Genomic DNA, 18,450 nt, shown 5'->3' on the forward strand with positions numbered 1-18,450 from the left:
GCGCCAATACACCCGGAACGACAATGTTTTGCTTGCCTGGGACTCGTTATCTTCCTGCTTTGGTCACCCAAGTGCACCACCCACGCCGGGTTATATTTTCGCTCAACAGTAGTGAACTTGCAGCTGAAAGGGAGTGAGTTCATAACTAGCATGTGTTGATACATTCCTTATATGTTTCATTTCTACTTTTGACATTTTCCCACGGCTTACACTGCCACCGGAAATCAGTCTCATTTTAGAGATTAATTTAATTTTGAACTCATTTCAATCCATGTTTGATGGACACATCTGTTACGTGCACAAACCTCGGGCAACAAGGACCCGGTAAAAGGAAAAGGAAAAGGAAAGAACCGCAGGGCGGGGCGTGATGGCACACGCCTTTAATCTCAACACAGGTAGAGGTAGATGCAGAGGTAGGAGAATATCTATGAGTTCGAGGCCAGCCTGGTCTACAAAGCGAGTCCAGGACAGCCAGGGCTCTGTTACACAGAGAAACCCTGTCTGTAAAAACAAAACAAAACAAAACAAAACAAAACAAAACAAAACAAACAAAAAACCCCCAAACCAAAAACAAAACCCCAAAACCAAGTAGATCCGCTGGCGATCCGGTTCAGAAACAGGAGGTACAGGAGACCAGCGCACGCCACTGCGCGCTGCTGCTCTGGTGACCGAAGGTGCCCAGAGAATTTAGCACAGCCAGCTTGATCACGGGGACGCCTCAGGACGTTCCAGAGCAACTCGAACAGAACCCCGGACGGTGGCAGCGATTCAGCCCCTCCTCCGATGGCCCCGCCCCCGGGGCGCGCCCGCTCCCGGACCCTGTGGCGCGCGCAGCCCTGCGCGGAAGCGGGTCCCCGGCGCGCGCGCGCACTCGCGGCCGCCATTTTGGAGCGATCTCGCCCGCGGCCCCGAGCCGGTCCCGAGCGGGTCCCGAGCCTCCCGCCCGCTGCGCCCGAGTCCGAAGGCGCCGCGCCGCGGGGCCGGGCCCATGTGCGTGCGGCCCGCTCCAGGCGGTCCGCACTTCACCTCTGGGAGCGTCCTGGCCTCCCTCGGGCCTCGGAGGAGTCGCCGCGACCCCCAGCCTGCGGGGCAGGTGAGTGCGGCCGCGCGCCTGCTGCTTCCTCCGGCCCAGGGAAAGGGACCCCCCACCCCTTCTCCGTCAGTCAGCGTCCTGCTGTCAGTCAGCATGTGCAGTCAGCGCCCAGTCGGGAGATCGGCCCCTTTGTCACCCTGCGCTTCGTCAAGGGGTCAGCGCCTCTGTCAGTCTGCTCCCCTGTCAGCCAGCACTGTCCACTCCCGTCATTCATTCATTCATTCATTCCTTCCTTCCTTCCTTCCTTCCTTCCTTCCTTCCTTCCTCTCCATTCCCTCAGCTAACCCTTCTTGTCAGTCAACACCCTTTTTAGCCGCTATCCCAGCTCATGCCTGTCAGTGGTCAGCCAGTTTTCCCACTCTCAGAATTGCTCTCAGCCTATTAGTGGCCACCTGGTCCTCCCAGTTGTCCACCTCTGCTCCTATCAAGGTCTCTCACCTCTGTGGGTGCCTATAAAGGTGTGGCAGCCCTTGGATATAGAGCGGCGGAGGGGGGGGGATTGTCAGTGCTCCCTGTCTCACCTGTTTTTTTATACACCTTCCTCATCAGTGGCCTGCTGGTGGTGACCTTTCCACATATCAAGTGTTCCCTCACTGCTCCTCTCCTCCTACCAGTGCCCACTGCCAAGCACTGGCTTTGTTATTGTCCTTTATCTCCATCCTATTCCTCTTCCGGGTCATTCCCCAGTTGTCATCACTCGCCCATTGCCTTTCTACACTCCCCTCCCCCCATCATCTCTTGCTTCTCCTCTGCTCCTCTCTAAGTGTCCCTCCTTTACGGAACTTCTTCACCTGCTACTTTGTATTCTTGCAGCTGACTACTCACTTGCCAAACACTGTTTCCAATTTGCAGTTCACTGTCAGCTCCGAGTCTCATGTTGCTTTCCCCAATTCTTGATTTGCGCTGTAGCCCCTCCCCTCAATTTGTCACATCATCAACCGTGTCCCTAGGCCTTATTCCAGACAGAGTTTCATTAACACCTTCATCTGTGTCCTACCTGACAACAGCTGCTTGCTGGCTTCTTACCACCTCATTTCCCATTCTCCCCACCCCACTCCCTTCCCGAGACTGGGTTTTTCAGTGTAGCCATAGATGTCCTGGAACTCTGGCTTTGAACTTAGAGATCTGCCTGCCTCAGCCTCCTTAGTGCTGGTATCAAAGGGGAGGGCCACTATGAGCCAGCTTCAGTCCTCATTCTTATCTGTTCCCTTTCTCTTTTTCTGAGACAGGGTCTTGCTATGGAGTCTTGGCTATCTATGTAGACCAAACTGGCTGAAACTCGGAGATTTGCCTACCTTTGCCTGGGATTAAAAGTTTTCCCAACCAAGTCTATTCATCTCTCAATGTACTTATGTTCTGGGTCTTCCCTTTGCCCTCTCTAATTCTCATGGGAGCTAAATAAGCTTTCGGAGGCAAAAAAAAAAAAAAAAAAAAAAAAAAAAAAAAAAAAAGAGGCTACCTTTTGCTTAGTTTTTTGAGACAGGGTTTCTTTACATAGCCCTGGCTGTCCTTGAACTAGATTGGTAGACAAGGCTGGCCTCTAACTCAGATCCGCCTGGCCTCTGCCTCCCAACTGCTGGGATTAAAGGCATGTGCCACCATTGCCCAGTAAGGAACTAGCTTTAAGGAGGAGGTGGGGGTGGGAGAGCAGGACAGAGCCTTTTAACACAGACGTTGGAAGGAGATGGGGAGGGCCCAGATCTCTTGCAGGAACTAGATAATACCGTTGTGTCTAGGTTGGCTGGGAATGTTGGTCTTCTAGTTGGCCTTACAGGCTTTGGTAAGGAGCTGGGTTTGGGGGGGGAACTTTATAGGCTGGAGATTGAGTTGTGGGGTGTTATGATTATATGAATTTTGGCACATGGGTAGGAGGGGAGTGTTGTGGTTCAAACCTCAGTGGTTAACTTCATTTTGGAGGAAAAGCTGTTGAAAGTTCTTCCAGAAGTATGTAACAGTTGAGGCGAGGAATGAGGGAATGAGAGAGCTCAGAGTGATTCCCAGGCTTCTCGATGGAACAAATGGTTTGGCAGTAGCATCCTTTAATTAAACGGAGAGTCTGGGTTGAGGCAGTGATAGATATGAGAGAATTATTACATGTTAGAGAGAAAGAGCAAGGTTTTCTTTTGGCTGAAAGGAATGGGAGACTTCTAAGAAGCCCAGGGTCATTAGGGAGAATATATCTTACCTACAGATATGAAACCCAGAGGAGAGGTAAGGCTGAATATACAATTTTGAGCAGGGAGATAATGTTTAAAGCTTTGGGAATAACTATTTACTGAATGTACATCATAATGTGTTGAGTATTTATTGTATGCCATTACATTTAATATTTATTTATGAATTTGGAGACAAGGTCCCTCTATGTAGCCCCAGCTGTTCTGGAACTTGCTATATAGATCAGACTGACCCAGAACTAGCAGAAATCTACCTACCTCTGCCCCCCAAGTGCTAGGATTAAAGGCCTTCCTTCCCCTGCCCAGCTCTGTATTTAATTCATATGGGAATTTCTCATCTAGTCTTCAAGGTAACCATTGACGACTATAGGAGCTATAATTTCCCTGTTTCACAGATAAAGAGACTGATGTCAGAGAACCAGAACTTGTACTGCAGGCAGTTTGGCTCTGCGTCCCTTCTCTCTCTCTCTCTCTCTCTCTCTCTCTCTCTCTCTCGCTCTCGCTCTCGCTCTCGCTCTCGCTCTTTCTCTCTCTCTAGCTCTCCTTACAGAAAGAGTAATGTTTAAAATATTTAATAACAGTAATGACTGGCTCCAGTTCTACCATTCTTGGCAGGCCCAAACACTTTAGTGCGTTATCCATATCATCTCATGCAATCTTCACACTGATGTAGTTCTAAAATTGCTCTTCTTTCAACTCTTTCCATGTTTATTTTTTTGAGACAGGATCTAATTTTACCCAGGTGACCTCAAATATTGCTCTATAGATTGAGGGTAACCTTAAACTTCTGTTCCCCTTCCTCTATCTACCAAGTGCCTGGATGACAGGGTATGCCGCCATGACTAATTTATATAATGCTTGATTAAACCCAGGGCTACATGCATGCTATCAAGCATTCTGCTAACTGAGCTACATTTCAGTCCCTGTTTTATTATTTTTTAAAATAGACTCTCATGTACTGCAGGCTGGCTTGGAACTTGGCTAGGTAACTGAGGCCTGAACTCCTCTGCTTCACGCCAGTACTGAGACTGCAGGCATATGCTACCATCTCTGCCTCGTAGTTACTCTTAACATTTCTATTAATATCATATGAGGGCTAGAGAGGTGTCTCGGTGGGTAATTGTACCTGCTACAAAGGTAAGAGGGCCTGAGTTCAAGTCCCCAGCATCCACATAAAAGCTGGCCATAGCTCTATGTGCCTGTGTAATATTTATCCTTTCAAATTTAACTGATATTTATACCAATAAAAACATGGGAGGGGTAAACAGGTAAAAACTTTCTAGTTCACTGAGGTAACTTTCTTTTCTGAACTATATACAAAATATTTATTTACAAGCCTAATCCTACAACTAAACTGCTAGTTCTTTAGAAATCTCTGTGTCATTCTGCCTAGCTAGCTTACCTTTCTCTGGAGCTCCTCCAAACTCAGGGCTCCTTAGCTCTCTTCCCTGGAATACTGTTTTACCTGTGTCCTGACAGCTGCTTCTGTGCTGTTCCTTCAAGCCCAAAGACAGATTTCCTATCTCCTACCCAGAGTTCCTTCCATGAAGTTCTTCCAAGCCAAAACAGTGAGAGAGCTAAAGAGAGTCCTCTCAAAGATCCAATGGCTATAAAAGAAGCCTCTAGCTCCTCCCTACACCCTTGGCAGACTGAGCCTTGTCACTGTCATGGTGCTCCATGCCAAGTCACTAGGGGCGGAACCATTTCACCTTTACCATGGGGCAGGCAGACAGTTCAGGGCACCTGGCTGACTTTGCCTTTGGTCTTAGAGCAAAGACCACAATCTCTCTCCCAAGCAGCCTGCCTTAAACTAGGCAGGGCCTTTCCATTCTTTTTTTTTTTTTTTCCTTTTCTTTTTTCCGGAGCTGGGGACCGAACCCAGGGCCTTGCGCTTGCTAGGCAAGCACTCTACCACTGAGCTAAATCCCCAACCCCAGGCCTTTCCATTCTTTAGCGTTCTTATCTATGGAGGATTTTAGAGGCACCCAAACTGCATCTCTACGGGACACACCTAACTGCATCAGACACTGCGGTATCTGAGCTTTTCTATTCTGCTAACAATTAGGTTTTCTGTGTACAGTAATCAAATATCCTGTAAAATGCGTGTAACCCAAGAACTGCAGGGTAGAGGCAGGTGGATAGCAGGGGTTCTCTGACCAGCTAGCATCTTCAAAACTGGAACCCAAACCAAGAACAACAGTAAAATCCAGGGTAAGCTTCTGGTCCAGTGAAATAATCTTAAAAAAAAAAAAAAAAAAAAGAATGACTGAAGACACCTAGCATCTTCTTCTGGCCTCTACATTCTGGCCTCCCCCTAACCTCCCAATACATGCCAATCAAAATAATCATATGAGAGTGCTGAGATACAAACCACAACAAACAAACCAGAGTTCAGGTTTGACCACACTCCAGAGCCTGTGCCTTTCACAGCTGCATTTTATTGGTGACTTATACAAGCGAATGGCATGACCTCTCAGGATGCTTAAAATCCTCTTCCAAGGCAACTGATGTTGCTGTTTTCTTTTGTGTTACTCTAAAGGTAGTTTTCTAATTAATAATTCTGTGCATAAATATATTTGAGAGAAAGAGGTATACATTTTATGGAATAAAGTATAAACAGGGATGACATACTTAATCCTGGCAGAGGTAGGTAGTCCAGGGAGCATGGTCTACATGGCAAGTTCCAGGCCAGCCGTGTGGTACATACTGAGACTGCTTTAATTACTTTCTATTGCTGGACAAAGCACCCATGACCAAGGCCACAAAAGAAAGAGTTTAATTTGGGACTCATAGTTTTGGTGGGTTCAAGCAGGCAGACATGGTGCTAGAGCAGTAGCTGAGAGCTCACATCCTGATCCTCAGACATGAGTCAAAGAGAGAAAACTGACCTGGAACTGTGTGGGCTTTTGAACCTCAAAGCCCACACCCAGTGACACACCTCCTCTAACAAGGCCACAACTCCTAATCCTTCCCAAACAGTTCCACCAAGTAGGGTTCAAATATTCAAATGTATAAGTCCTTTGGGGTAGGGAGTGTGTTCTCATTCAAACCACCAGAAATCCTTGACAAAAAAAAAAAAAATCCATAAAGCAGACTTCACACTTTGTTCTGTATCTTTTTATTTTTATTTTAAATTTCCATAATTAGTGTGTGTATTTGTGTGTAGGTCAGAGGACAACTTGCTAAAGTTGGTTCTTCCTTTCCATTCTGTGGGGTTCTGGGTCAAATTCAGATCCTGAACCATGTTGCTGTTCCCTATGTCTTGTTTTATAAAATAATTTTGGAAATTATGTTGTATACATACACAGCTAGCAGCTTTCATGCTTTTAGCTGAACTACAGTCTTTTATTTTTATTTTGTTTACAATATTGTATTTAAAATTAATGAAGTATATTTCATACCCAGGGAAATTTTAATCTGTTTGAATTTAATAAGTTTTAACGAGTATGAACATTAATGTTGCCAGTTGAGGTGGCTCATACTTTTAATTCTGGCAACAAGGAGTCAGAAGCAGGCAGATCTCTTCAAGTTCAAGACCAGTCTAATCTATATGACTACTGGGCCAGCCAGGGCAACATAGTGAGATCAAGTCTCAAAAACAAACATTATTGTGGACATCTCTCATGTCAACATATAAAGTTGAAAATGCCCTGTGTTTTTTTCAGTCATTACAACCATCCTGTCAATCTTCAAGTAGTTGATGTTCTTACTCTGTCACTTACTCTGTCACTAGGTCCTCAGAATTTAAATGGAATTATAAAATACATTTACCTTGCATGGAATGACACACCCCTGTGGTTTCAGTAGTCTGGAATCTGCTGAATAAAAGAAGAGTCATGAGGTCACCCTGGGTTATATATATGGAAAGACTCTATCAAAAATAAGAAAACAAAACAAACTTCTTTTACCCAATTTGTTTTCCTAGTTTTAAAATAAGCTTTTATTTATTTATTTATTTATTTATTTATTTATTTATTTATTTATTTATTTTTGGTTCTTTTTTTCGGAGCTGAGGACCAAACCCAGGGCCTTGCGCTTCCTAGGCAAGCGCTCTATCACTGAGCTAAATCCCCAACCCCTAGAATAAGCTTTTAAATGTGTGTGATTAATTTTGCTATGAGTTGGATTGGTATTATATAGAATCTATAGATCATATTCAGAGTTAAATTAGTGGGTCTTTTATTTATGCATTTAATTTTATGTCTCCATTTAGATTTTTTAAAAGATTTATTTATTTATATGTCTATAAGTGTCCTATCTGCATGTACACCTGTGTGCCAGAAGAGGGCATCAGATCCTAGTATAAATGCTTGCGAACTATCACGTGAGAATTGAACTTGGGACCTCTGGAAGAGCAGACAATGCTCTTGACCCTTGAACCATTTCTCCAGCCCTAGATTTTTTTTTTTTCTTAGCAATATTTTATGTTTTCACTGCAAGGGTACATTTTTCATTTCAATTATTTTGAGCTGTTTTGTCTTTTGGTAGTATCATGAATGTTTTTATATTGTTTTTAATTATTGTACAAAGATATATTTTCTGTATGTATAATGGCAACATATTCTGCAACATTGTATAACTTACTAGTTCTCATACTATATCCCTTTGGATTTACATACTTATATCTACAAATAAAGACAATTTTACTTTTCCCTCTCAGTTGGTATGCCTTTTGTTTTACTTTTTTATTGCATGAGTAAAAGCTCCCAAACAGTGTCAAATAAAAGTGATAATACTGGGCATTCGATGATTGAGAAAGTTGTCTTCACTCCCACTTTGTGGAACTAAACAGTTACTATATTATTGTGTGTGTATATGTGTGTGTTGCTATGGTTGCATGTGTTATTACTGTGAGTGTATGATGTGAGTGTGTGCCATGGTGTGCATATGGAAGTCAAATGACAAGTTCATGAGGTCAGCTTTCTCCTTCTACCTTTGAGAGGGTTCCCTAAAGGAGTAAGGTCACCTGGCTTGTGTAGCAAGTGCTTTGCCTGCTGAGTGGTCTCACTGGTCCTGGAATGTTCTTAATGAAAGAGTGTTGGCTTTTGTCACTGCTTTCTTCTGCATCAGTTCAGATGGTGATTTTATTTTCATTGATTTGTGGTATGTTATATTGATTGGTTTTTCAGATGTTAAAAATAACTGCATTCTTAGAATAAACTTTTGGCATGATGTCCATTCTTTTCGTGTGGATTTGGTTTGCTAGTGTTTCGTTGAGGATTTTGCAAATTTATGAAGAGAGATTTATAAACACCAAGTTTTCCTTCTTTTTCCCCCCTCCTTTTCTTTCTCTTCTTTCCTCCCTTCTCTCCCTCTTTCCTTTTCTTCTTTTCTGTTCTAGGGTCAAACCTTGTATATCCTTGGCAGTGCTGTCTTGCTCTTGGTGTTTTTGAGACAGGCCATCACTCTATAGTTCAGGCTGGCCTGAAACTCAGTTATCCTCTTGTCTCTGCCTTCTAAGTACTGGGATTAAAAGACTTGAGCCATCACTTTAGGCAAAATACCATAGAAACATCTATACAGTCATTTTTGGCTATATTGGAAATTGAACCCAGGGCCCACTGTAAGCTAGGCAGGTGCTCTGCCATTGAGCTACATTCTCAGCCAGAGTTTTTCCCCCTTGAGACTGAGTCTCATTCTGTGGCCCTGACTGGCCTGAAATCACGAGGATCCTTCTTAGTCTCTGGAGCACTGAGATTACAGGTGTGAGCCCTGGTGCTCAGCACTCAGCTCCTGACCTCCTTTTGAGATGAGATTTTGCTCAGGTTGATTTTGGAATCCTCCTGCCTCAACCTCCTGAATGCTGGGATTTACTTATTTAGAGACATGGTCTCATGTAAGCTCAGACTGACTTTAGACTCTTGGCAGAGAATGACTTTGAACTACTGAACTTGGATCCCTCTGCTATTTCCTTCTGAGTGCTGGGATTGTAGACTGTAGTCTCCTTTATGCTGGGCAAGCATCCTTTCAGCTGATATATATCCCTAAACCCTACCTTGTTCTCTGAAAGATTCTTTTGCTGGCTGTAGAAGTCCTGCTTGACAACTTTTCGTCTCTCGAAAAGCCCTTCAAAGAACTTATTTCATTGGTTTCTAGTCCCTGCTTTTGTGATAAGTCAGTTATTATTGATTACCTAATAATGTTTCTTGGCTGCGTTTAAGACAGTTTCTATTTTCCCCCGTTAGTTTAACTGTAGTATTCTAGGTGTATTTATCATTTTTGAACTGTTGGGCTAATATGTTTAAAAACTATAAAATGGCCAAGTAGTGGTATACACCTATAATCCTAGCTGAAACTGAGATAAAGAATCTAAAGTTGGGAGTTGGACTGTGCTAAATGAGACCCTGTCTAAAGAAAGCAAAACAGAACAAACACTGGGTGGAGCGGCACAGAGTTTTTGTTTTGTTTTGAGACAGGGTTTCTCTGAGTAGCTTTGGCTGTCCTGGAACCCACTTTATAGACCAGGCTGGCCTTGAGCTTATCAACCAGTCTACCTCTTCTGATCGAAACCAGGGGCTAGAGAAATGGTTCAGAAGTCAGCAGCACTGTCTGTTCCTCTAGAGGACCCAGGTTCAATTCCCAGCACCTACATGGCAGCTCACAACTGTCTGTAACTCCAGTTCCATGGCATCAGGCATGCACATGATACACATATGTATGCATGCAGACAAAACACCCATACACAGAAAATAAGCCTTAAAGAAAACCAAACCACCAGTAGCAACCAAAGAAAAATGCATTTATTTAAAGGTGTCACACTAACTCTTTCTAGGCCTAAATTAAGTATTTTCCCCTTCAGTGAGAATTGAGACTTTTTTCTTTCTTTCCTTTTCCCCTTTGATACAGGGGCTCATGTAACCCAGGCTGAATGTAAACATTGTAGCTGGTGTTGGCCTTGCCTGCCTTCTGAACTGCTTAGTCTACCTCCCGAGCTCTGAGATTACAGGTGTGTTCCCCAGTGCCAGGCAGAAGTTTTCTATCTCTATACCAGCATTATGCTTGGTGGACAGCAACAAAATATTTAATCCAACTTTTTTAAAAGAATTAAGTTATTTATTTTATGTATGAGAGTACACTCTAGCTGTCTTCAGACACACCAGAAGAGGGAGGGCCCCAGAGCCCATTACAGATGGTTGCGAGCCACGACGTGGTTGCTGGGAATTGAACTCAGGACCTCTGAAGAGCAGTCAGTTGTCTTAACCACTGAGCCATCTCTCCAGCAAACCCCACTGCCCCCTGCCCCATGTCTGTTTTTTTAACTGCTGGTATTTAACTGAGTGCCTTGTGAAGTTCGAGCATGTACTATATCACTGAGCTACAATAAAAATGTTGAGTTTGGGGCCCTCAAGATGGTTAGCAGGTAAAAGTGCCTGCCATGCAAGTCTGACTACCTGAATTAGATCCTCGGAACCTACCAAAACATGGAAGGAAAGAATTGACTCCACAAAGTTGCATTCTGACTTCCACACAGATTGTGGCTTTTGTACCTACACTCTTACATACACATTCACACACACACGCACACACCTGTTTATTCTTCTTTTTTGAAATAATGTCAAATTTTTTGGTTAGGCTATTAAATTATGGGGACAGTACCTTAATACCATCAAGACTTGATTGTGGCCTTTGTCAGGATGGGCACAACCATTAATTCTAGTACATGGTTCTGATAAATCATGGCCCTTCTGTATTAAAATGGAAAATCTTTCTAATTTGGCAGGTCTAATTTGGATTCCAAATATCGTCTCCTCAGTTCTGGGTAGCTCTCACCTTGTGGCGGCTGCTCTTGGAGTCAGACATAACATAGTTATAGCCCGTGCTATCACACTGCACACCCACAACAGCAGCAACTGCTTCCTGCTATGTTCTTTGCAGTCTCATCTGTTGTCCCACCTGGGAATTTGGAGAGGAATTTAATGCAAACCTGGGATTTCCTTATTTGTTAGACTTTCTTTTTGTTCATTCTGAACTCTGAACTTCTGTGTGTGTGTGTGTGTGTGTGTGTGTGTGTGTGTGTGTGTGTGTGTGCCTTCATGTGTATGCATATGTGAGTAAACAGACCTACAAAGACCAGAGGTCAGATTCCCCAGGAACTGGAATTTCAGGGGTTGTAAGGTATAAATTCTGGGAACTGAACTCAGATCCTCTGCAAGATCAGTACCTGCTCTCAACCACTGAGCCATCTCTCCAGCCCCATTAACTCTGAACTTCTATTTTGTCCTTTAAGTGAACTGAGAAGCATCTTTTGTTTAGAACTTACAATTATTATCTGCAGGAAAGGTACTCTAGTTTGATATAAAGCTATTATACCCTTTTGATATATATATATATACATATACATATATATATACATACATATATATACATACATATATATACATATATACATATATATATATATATGCCTTGAATCAACTAAAACCTAAGCAGGCGGGTTCACCTGTGAAGGATTCTCTCGATTAGCAGGAAGACCCACTCTAAATTTGGATTATTTGAGGTCTGAAGACCCACCCTAAATCTAGACCACATCCACATCTTCTGGTGTAGCCTAAATAAAAGCCTGCTTGCTCTCACTCTTGATAGCCAGCTCATCAACTCTGCTGAGGCATTAGTATGAGATCATCAACTCTGCTGAGGCATTAGTATGATGTTCGCTGGTATTAGAAGCTATGTCAGGATTCCAACTTAGAGGAAAGTTCAGCCGAGGCATTCGGCTATTGGACTCTTGGCCAGCCATTGATGGATCAGTCAGATGACAGCTCGTAAGCTATTCTAATACATCTCCCCATATCTATACACACACACACACACACACACACACACACACACACACACACACACACACACACACACGCACACTCATTCATTCTTTAATTCATTCATTCTGTTCCTCTAGAGAACCCTGAGTAATAGAGCCACCATACCCAACTTTTTTTTTTTTTTAATGTGTAGCCCAGGCTGGCCTTGAACTCGTGATCCTCCTGCCTCTGCCTCCTTCAGCAAATCCTACCAGCGTGCGCCACCACAACCGCCCAACTATTTTTTTTTTTTAAAGATTTTATTTATTTTATGTGAGTACACTGTCGCTGTCTTCAGATACACCAGAAGAGGGCATCAGATCCCACTACAGATGGTTGTGAGCCACCATGTGGTTGCTGGGATTTGAACTCAGGACCTCTGGAAGAGCAGTCAGTGCTCTTAACCACTGAGCCATCTCTCCAGCCCAACTTTTTGTTTTAAAAGAGATAGAATGCTGCTATGTTGTCAGGCTGGCCCTGAACTCTTGGTCTCAAGTGATCAAGTAACTCTTTCTCAGCCTTTTAAGTGCTAGGACTAGACTCTGGCACCCATTTTAATTTTTCCTCCCAAGTCCACAACATTTTTATTATTGACTTAAAGGAGCCAACCAGACAGGGGAGTGAAATCCAAAAGTTGCAGCTTTGAGTTGAGTTGAGTCTGCACTCTTCAACATGATGTCACACACAAAGAGGAGAAAGAGGCTGACCAGGAGCAGCTCTAAGGCTGGAGGAGGATGTGATGTCCAAGAGTTCAGGCAAGGCAAGGCACCAGGGACTGGAGAGATGTCTGTGGTACATGGGTCACATGAGCATGTGTGTATGTATGCACTAGAGGAGGAGAGACTAGAGATACTGATGGGAAAGGCAGCTGATGGAACAGTTGGGGAAGACATGGGGTGGAGTCTGCATTGGAGATGGAGCGGCTGGTCTTGGACAGGAGCAGGGTTCTTTGTGACAGAAGGAAGGTCAGGGAATCTGATGGATTCAATAGAGTTGATGGAGGAGAGTAGAGGTACTAACACTTGAGATCTTTTGCTTTTTTTTCCCCTGTGAATTAAGGGACTAAGGATATTAGAAAGTTGAGGAAAGACTGAAAGGATTAAGGTGGTTTATGATTTATGTTACTGTGTAACAACCCACCCTAATGATTAGTGGCTTACAACAAGATTATTTTTTGGTTTTGAGTCCAGGTTGGTTGGCAGTGTGGGCTGTGCACAGTGGGATTCTATTCTCTCTTCTTCTTCTTTTTTTTTTTTTTTTCTTTTTTCTTTTTTTCGGAGCTGGGGACTGAACCCAGGGCCTTGCGCTTGCTAGGCAAGCGCTCTACCACTGAGCTAAATCCCCAACCCCCTATTCTCTCTTCTTTATGTTGTCACCTTGGTTTACTTGTAGGCCTGGGTCAGTTGGATGTTTATGCCTCTCTCTAGGGTTTTGCTATTATTAGGGAGGCCTGAGTGAGGAAGCACGTTCACATTTAGTCAAGAATTCAAAGGTATTGAGCAGAAGCTGTGAAGCCTCTTGGGGATGAGGCTCTGGCATCTGTCTTGATAACTTTGTTGGTTATATTGGGTTTGCAGAGCTGCTGAAAGTGAAGGGGTGTGCAAAGAAACTTTGACTCTACTTTTAGATAGGGTCTGACTAGCCTGTGCTAATGTCAGAATTGCTATATTGCCCAGGCACTCTCAAATCCTCAGTAATCCTCCTGCCTAGTCTCGAGTGTTAGAATTACGGGTGTGAGGGTTTGAGTCAGTATTCCTGGCTTAGATGGCACCTCTTGAGGCAAGAGCTGTAGTTAAGTTTATCACCATTATTATAAGAGAGGGAAACAAGCTTCCTAAAGAGAGTAGGAATAAAGGCTACATTAAATGTTTACTTGAGGTTTGTGGTCGTTAATTTAGAATGAATAAGGCTCAAGCTAGATTTATTCACGGAAGCCTTCTCTGACCAGTGCTAGCTTCCCCTATCACTCTCCCTGACTCATGACTGAAGACAGTTACTGGAATTCATTATGGGTTTACAGCACCATGCACATGTTGAACACTTTATATAAATTACATATTTTGTTTTGTTTTTGGTGTGTGTGTGTGTGTGTGTGTGTGTGTGTGTGTGTGTTGTTTTCCAGACACAATTGTACTCCAAACCTAGATGGGCCTGTAACTCAGTATGTAACCAAGGCTGGCCTTGTGATCATACTACACCTCCTGCTTCAGCCTCTTTGAGTGCTAGGACTTCAGGCATGAGTAATAACACTTGGCTGCAGATTACTTGGTGAGGTGTATACTGTCATTTTCTAAATCATGTGTTAGAGGGCACAGAGAACTGAGGACTTGAAGAACCTAGGAAATGGCTGCTGGCACAGTCCATGTTTTCTCAAGAAGGTAACCATATTCTAGCACATTTAATAAAAGAAAAAGAAGTCATCAAAGCAAGTGCAAAAGAGACGACCAAGATGGCAACCCTCTGGTTTTGGCCTGTGAGTGGAAATTACAGCAGACAGCCTGAAGCACTGAGTTGTACTGAGCTTTGAGTAACTGGGCCTTCTCAGTGCCCACAGATAGCAAAGTCCGTGCAGTGCTGTGCTTGGCAGGTACTTCTCTTCACTGTGGCTGAGATGATCTAGAGTCCCTTGGCTCTCAGTTCCTTTGTGCTGCTGTGTGCATTTCAGCTGTGCTTACTGCCCACTGCCCTTCTTGGTGCTTTTTAGTGTCATATTATGGCTATTTGGGCCATTTCATTAACTTTTACTTTTTTTGAGGCAGGCTAGCCTTGAACTCACATAGTCAACATGACTCTGCTTCCCAAGTGTTGGGATTAAAGACATGTGCCACTCCACACGCTCAAAAAATTACTCTTTTGGTTGGTTGGTGGTAGCACACTTCTTTAATCCAGCACTCAAGAGGCAGAAACAGGCGGATCTCTGTAAGTTTGAAGACCGCTTAGTCTACAGATCGAATTCCAGGACAGCCAGGGCTATACAGAGAAACCCTGTCTCAGAAAACAAACAGGAGGGCATGGGTGGTTTAGTGGAATTCTCGCATGCCGTGTGGGAGGCCTGGGTTCGATTCCTGGCTCATGCAGAGTCCAGTCCAATTCCCCACACCCACATGGCAGCTCACAACTGTCTGTAACTGCAAGATACATATGTGAAGGCAAAAACATACCAATGTGCATAAAATAAAATTAAAAAAAAGCTGGAGCGATGACTTAGAGCACTGGCTACTCTTTCAGAGGTCTTACGTTCAATTCCCAGCAACCACATGGTGACTCACAACCGTCTATAATGAGATCTGATGCCCTCTTCTGGTGTGTCTGAAGATAGCTACAGTGGACTCATACACATAAAATAAATAAATCTTAAAAGACAAACAAAGCCTGTACACTATGCCTGGCTTTTGGCAGTTTTTCTTCTTGTTGTTATTATGATGACGACTACTTCTACTACTACTTATGTGAAACAAAGTTTTATTGTGGCGCCTTGGTAGCCTGGAAGTCACTGTATAAACCAGGCTGGCCTAGAACTCAGAGATCTGCCAGCCTTTGCCTCCTGAGTGCTGGGCTGTTCTACCATACCTGGCTGTTGTTATTGTTACTTTGAATTAAGTGTGCATGTGTGTGGCTCTGTGTGTGCTTGTGCATGTGAGTGCAGGTTCCTTTGGAGGCTGGAGCCATCAAGTTCCACTGGCGCTGCAGTTATAGGCTGCGAGCTGTGCTCTCTGGGTCCTAGGAACTGAATTTAGGTCCTCTGCAAAAGTGGTGGTGTTCCTTTTTTTTTTTTAACATTTATTTATTTAATGTATATGAGTATACTATTGCTGACATAGCAGAAGAGGGTATTGCATTCCATTACAGATGGTTGTGAGCCACCATGTGGTTGCTGGGAATTGAACTCAGGACCTCTGGAAGAGCAGTCAGTGCTCTTAACCACCGAGCCATCTCTCCAGTCCTCTTTTTTTTTTTTTTTAAATGTGCATTGGTAATCTTTTGTTTTGTTTAGTTTTTGTCTTTTTTGAGACACAGTTTCTCTGTGCAGCTCTGACTATTCTGGAACTCTCTCTGTTCTCAAGCTGGAGTGGACCACAGAGATCTGCCTGCCTTTGCCTCCTGAACGCTGGGATTAAAAACATGGGCTACCACCACCCTGCATGTATTAGTGTTTTGCCTGCATGTATATCTGTGTGAGGGTGTCAGATCTGGAGTTACAGTTTTGAGTTGTTATGTGGGTACTAGGAATTAAACCCAGGTCCTCTGGAAGAGCAGTCAAACATACATACATACACACACACACACACACACACACACACACACACATATATATTTTTAATTTTTTTATTTTATTTTATTTTTTTTGGGAACTGGGGTCCAAACCCAGAGCTTTGTGCTTGCTGGGCAAGCGCTCTACCACTGAGCTAAATCCCCAACCCAATATATATATATATATATTTAACCAAACTTGTCTCTAGCTGTTTTCCCTTAAGAGTCTCAGCTGCAGTATGCCCTGTCCTGTCAGCTCTTGGCCAAGGGTTCCCAGTCTGGTTCTGGTTTTCTTAGCACTGTTGTATTGAGAGCAAGCAGAGTGTGGCTACTCTTGTCTCTAATGAGTAGATTAGTATGATGTGTCTGTGGTTCTCTGTCATTGCTTGAGGGTGGCTGGTAGCAATGGCCATCCTAGCAGCTCTGTGTCCTGGAGCCATGTGTTCTTTTCTGTCATACATTCACCAGGCATTAAGATTACAAACTTGATCAATGACAGAAACTGGTCTGTATGTGTGTTTGTAGACGGGGGTATTCTGCTATGGTCTGGCCTGTTTGCTTCCAGTTCTATAGCTGGTTAGGGTCATTGTTTGGTTTCATGATGAGCCAAGGCCCTCAACACGAGTCGTGAGAGTGTGTCTTCACAATGCTGGACAGCTCGTCCTTAACTGGGAGAACTGCCACAGTTAATACAAAGGTTTTACTTTTTACCCTGTCTTAATCATATCTAATAGATAAGATGCTCCTGAGAAAACCAAGAGTCAGAGAGAAAGAGAGAGAGAGAGAGAGAGAGAGAGAGAGAGAGAGAGAGAGAGAGAGAGCGCGCAAGCACCCACCCTTGATGTTGGGACTTCGTGTTGAAGTTACCTTTCTGAGATTTTGCTGGCATACAGACTATTCTCTTGAGAGTTAGAAGACCAGGAACAGGCAACACAAGCAAACCAAGCCTAGGACAGCCCTGGAGCCAGCTGCTGGGTGCTTAGTTCTCACTGTGGAGCACAGGCAGGTGCTGTACCCTAAGTCTTCATGTTGTCCTTAAACTTCCTAACTTGGCTGGGACGGGATGGGAGCACAAAGGTAGGCAGGGTTACCGATGTGTGCTCCCCCACATACATTCAAACCCTAACCCCCAACCTAATCATATTGGCAGCCATCTGTATTAGGATTAGAACCAACCAGCTCCTTGATTTTGATTTCTACTAGACTCCTAAAATATGAGAAATAAATACTGTTTTAATGCCCAACCTATGTCTTTTGCATAACAAGTTGAGCTAAGATACCAGTCAGTGGAGGACTTAAAGTTTAGTGGGGTCAGAGGGTAGGCAGGAGAACATCTGGCAGAGCAGCTGTGCATACAGCTCCACAGCTCCACAGCTTCAGAGTGCATCCTGCATCGTGTTGGCCTGGACAGGGTTCAAAGTTACAGTGGTTAAGAGCACTGACTGCTCTTCCAGAGGTCCTGAGTTCAAATCCCAGCAACTGCGCAGAAGCTCACAACCACCTGAAATGGGATCCATGCTCTCTCTTCTGGTGTGTCTGAAGACAGTGACAGTGTACACAGTGTACACTCACACACACACACACACACACACACACACACACACACACACATAAAATAAGCAAATCTAAAAAAAAAATAACATCTGAAGATTTTGAGCCAGATATGGTGATGGCTCATACCTGTAATCCCAGCAGGCTAAAGTAGAAAAATTCTGCTGGTTTAGATCTAGCCTGGGTTACATTGTGAGTTCTTGGCCAGTCTAGGACATAGTACCAGACTCTGTTTCAAACAAAACGAACATCATCAACAATATCTGGAAACCATGCCAGGCAGGGTATTGCACACCTTTAATTCCAGCACTACGGAAGCAGAGGCAGGCAGATCTCTGAAAATTCAAGCCCAACCTAGTCTACAGTGTGAGCTCCAGGACAGCCAAGGCCATACAAAGAAACTTGGTCTTGAAACCCCTCCTCCAAAAAATAAAATCTTTATATCCCTGTTGATTGTCATCTACGTCTTGTCTACGCACCTGTCTTGTCCAGCAGCCTTCACCCCTGCCTGTCTTCTTCATCCTGCTTCCTTCCTTCTGCTTACACCTTCTACTTGCTCTTCCAGAGTGCCTGTTCTAGAACT

General features: G+C 43.8%; 1 protein-coding gene across 50 annotated transcripts in view; it reads left to right on the plus strand.

Annotated features, from left to right (window-relative positions):
• The first annotated feature begins 882 nt into the window (after nucleotides 1-882).
• The window catches only part of Ppp6r2 (protein phosphatase 6, regulatory subunit 2), a 71,507-nt gene continuing 53,939 nt past the window's right edge, over nucleotides 883-18,450 (plus strand). For all 50 annotated transcript variants that reach the window (XM_087556656.1, XM_087556661.1, NM_001437902.1 and 47 more), the window contains 1 exon segment: nucleotides 883-1,093. The gene's annotated coding sequence lies outside the window, so the exon portion shown is untranslated.

This window comes from Rattus norvegicus, chromosome 7 (assembly GCF_021556685.1).
Source record: "Rattus norvegicus strain SHRSP/BbbUtx chromosome 7, alternate assembly SHRSP_T2T, whole genome shotgun sequence".
NCBI lineage: Eukaryota > Metazoa > Chordata > Mammalia > Rodentia > Muridae > Rattus > Rattus norvegicus.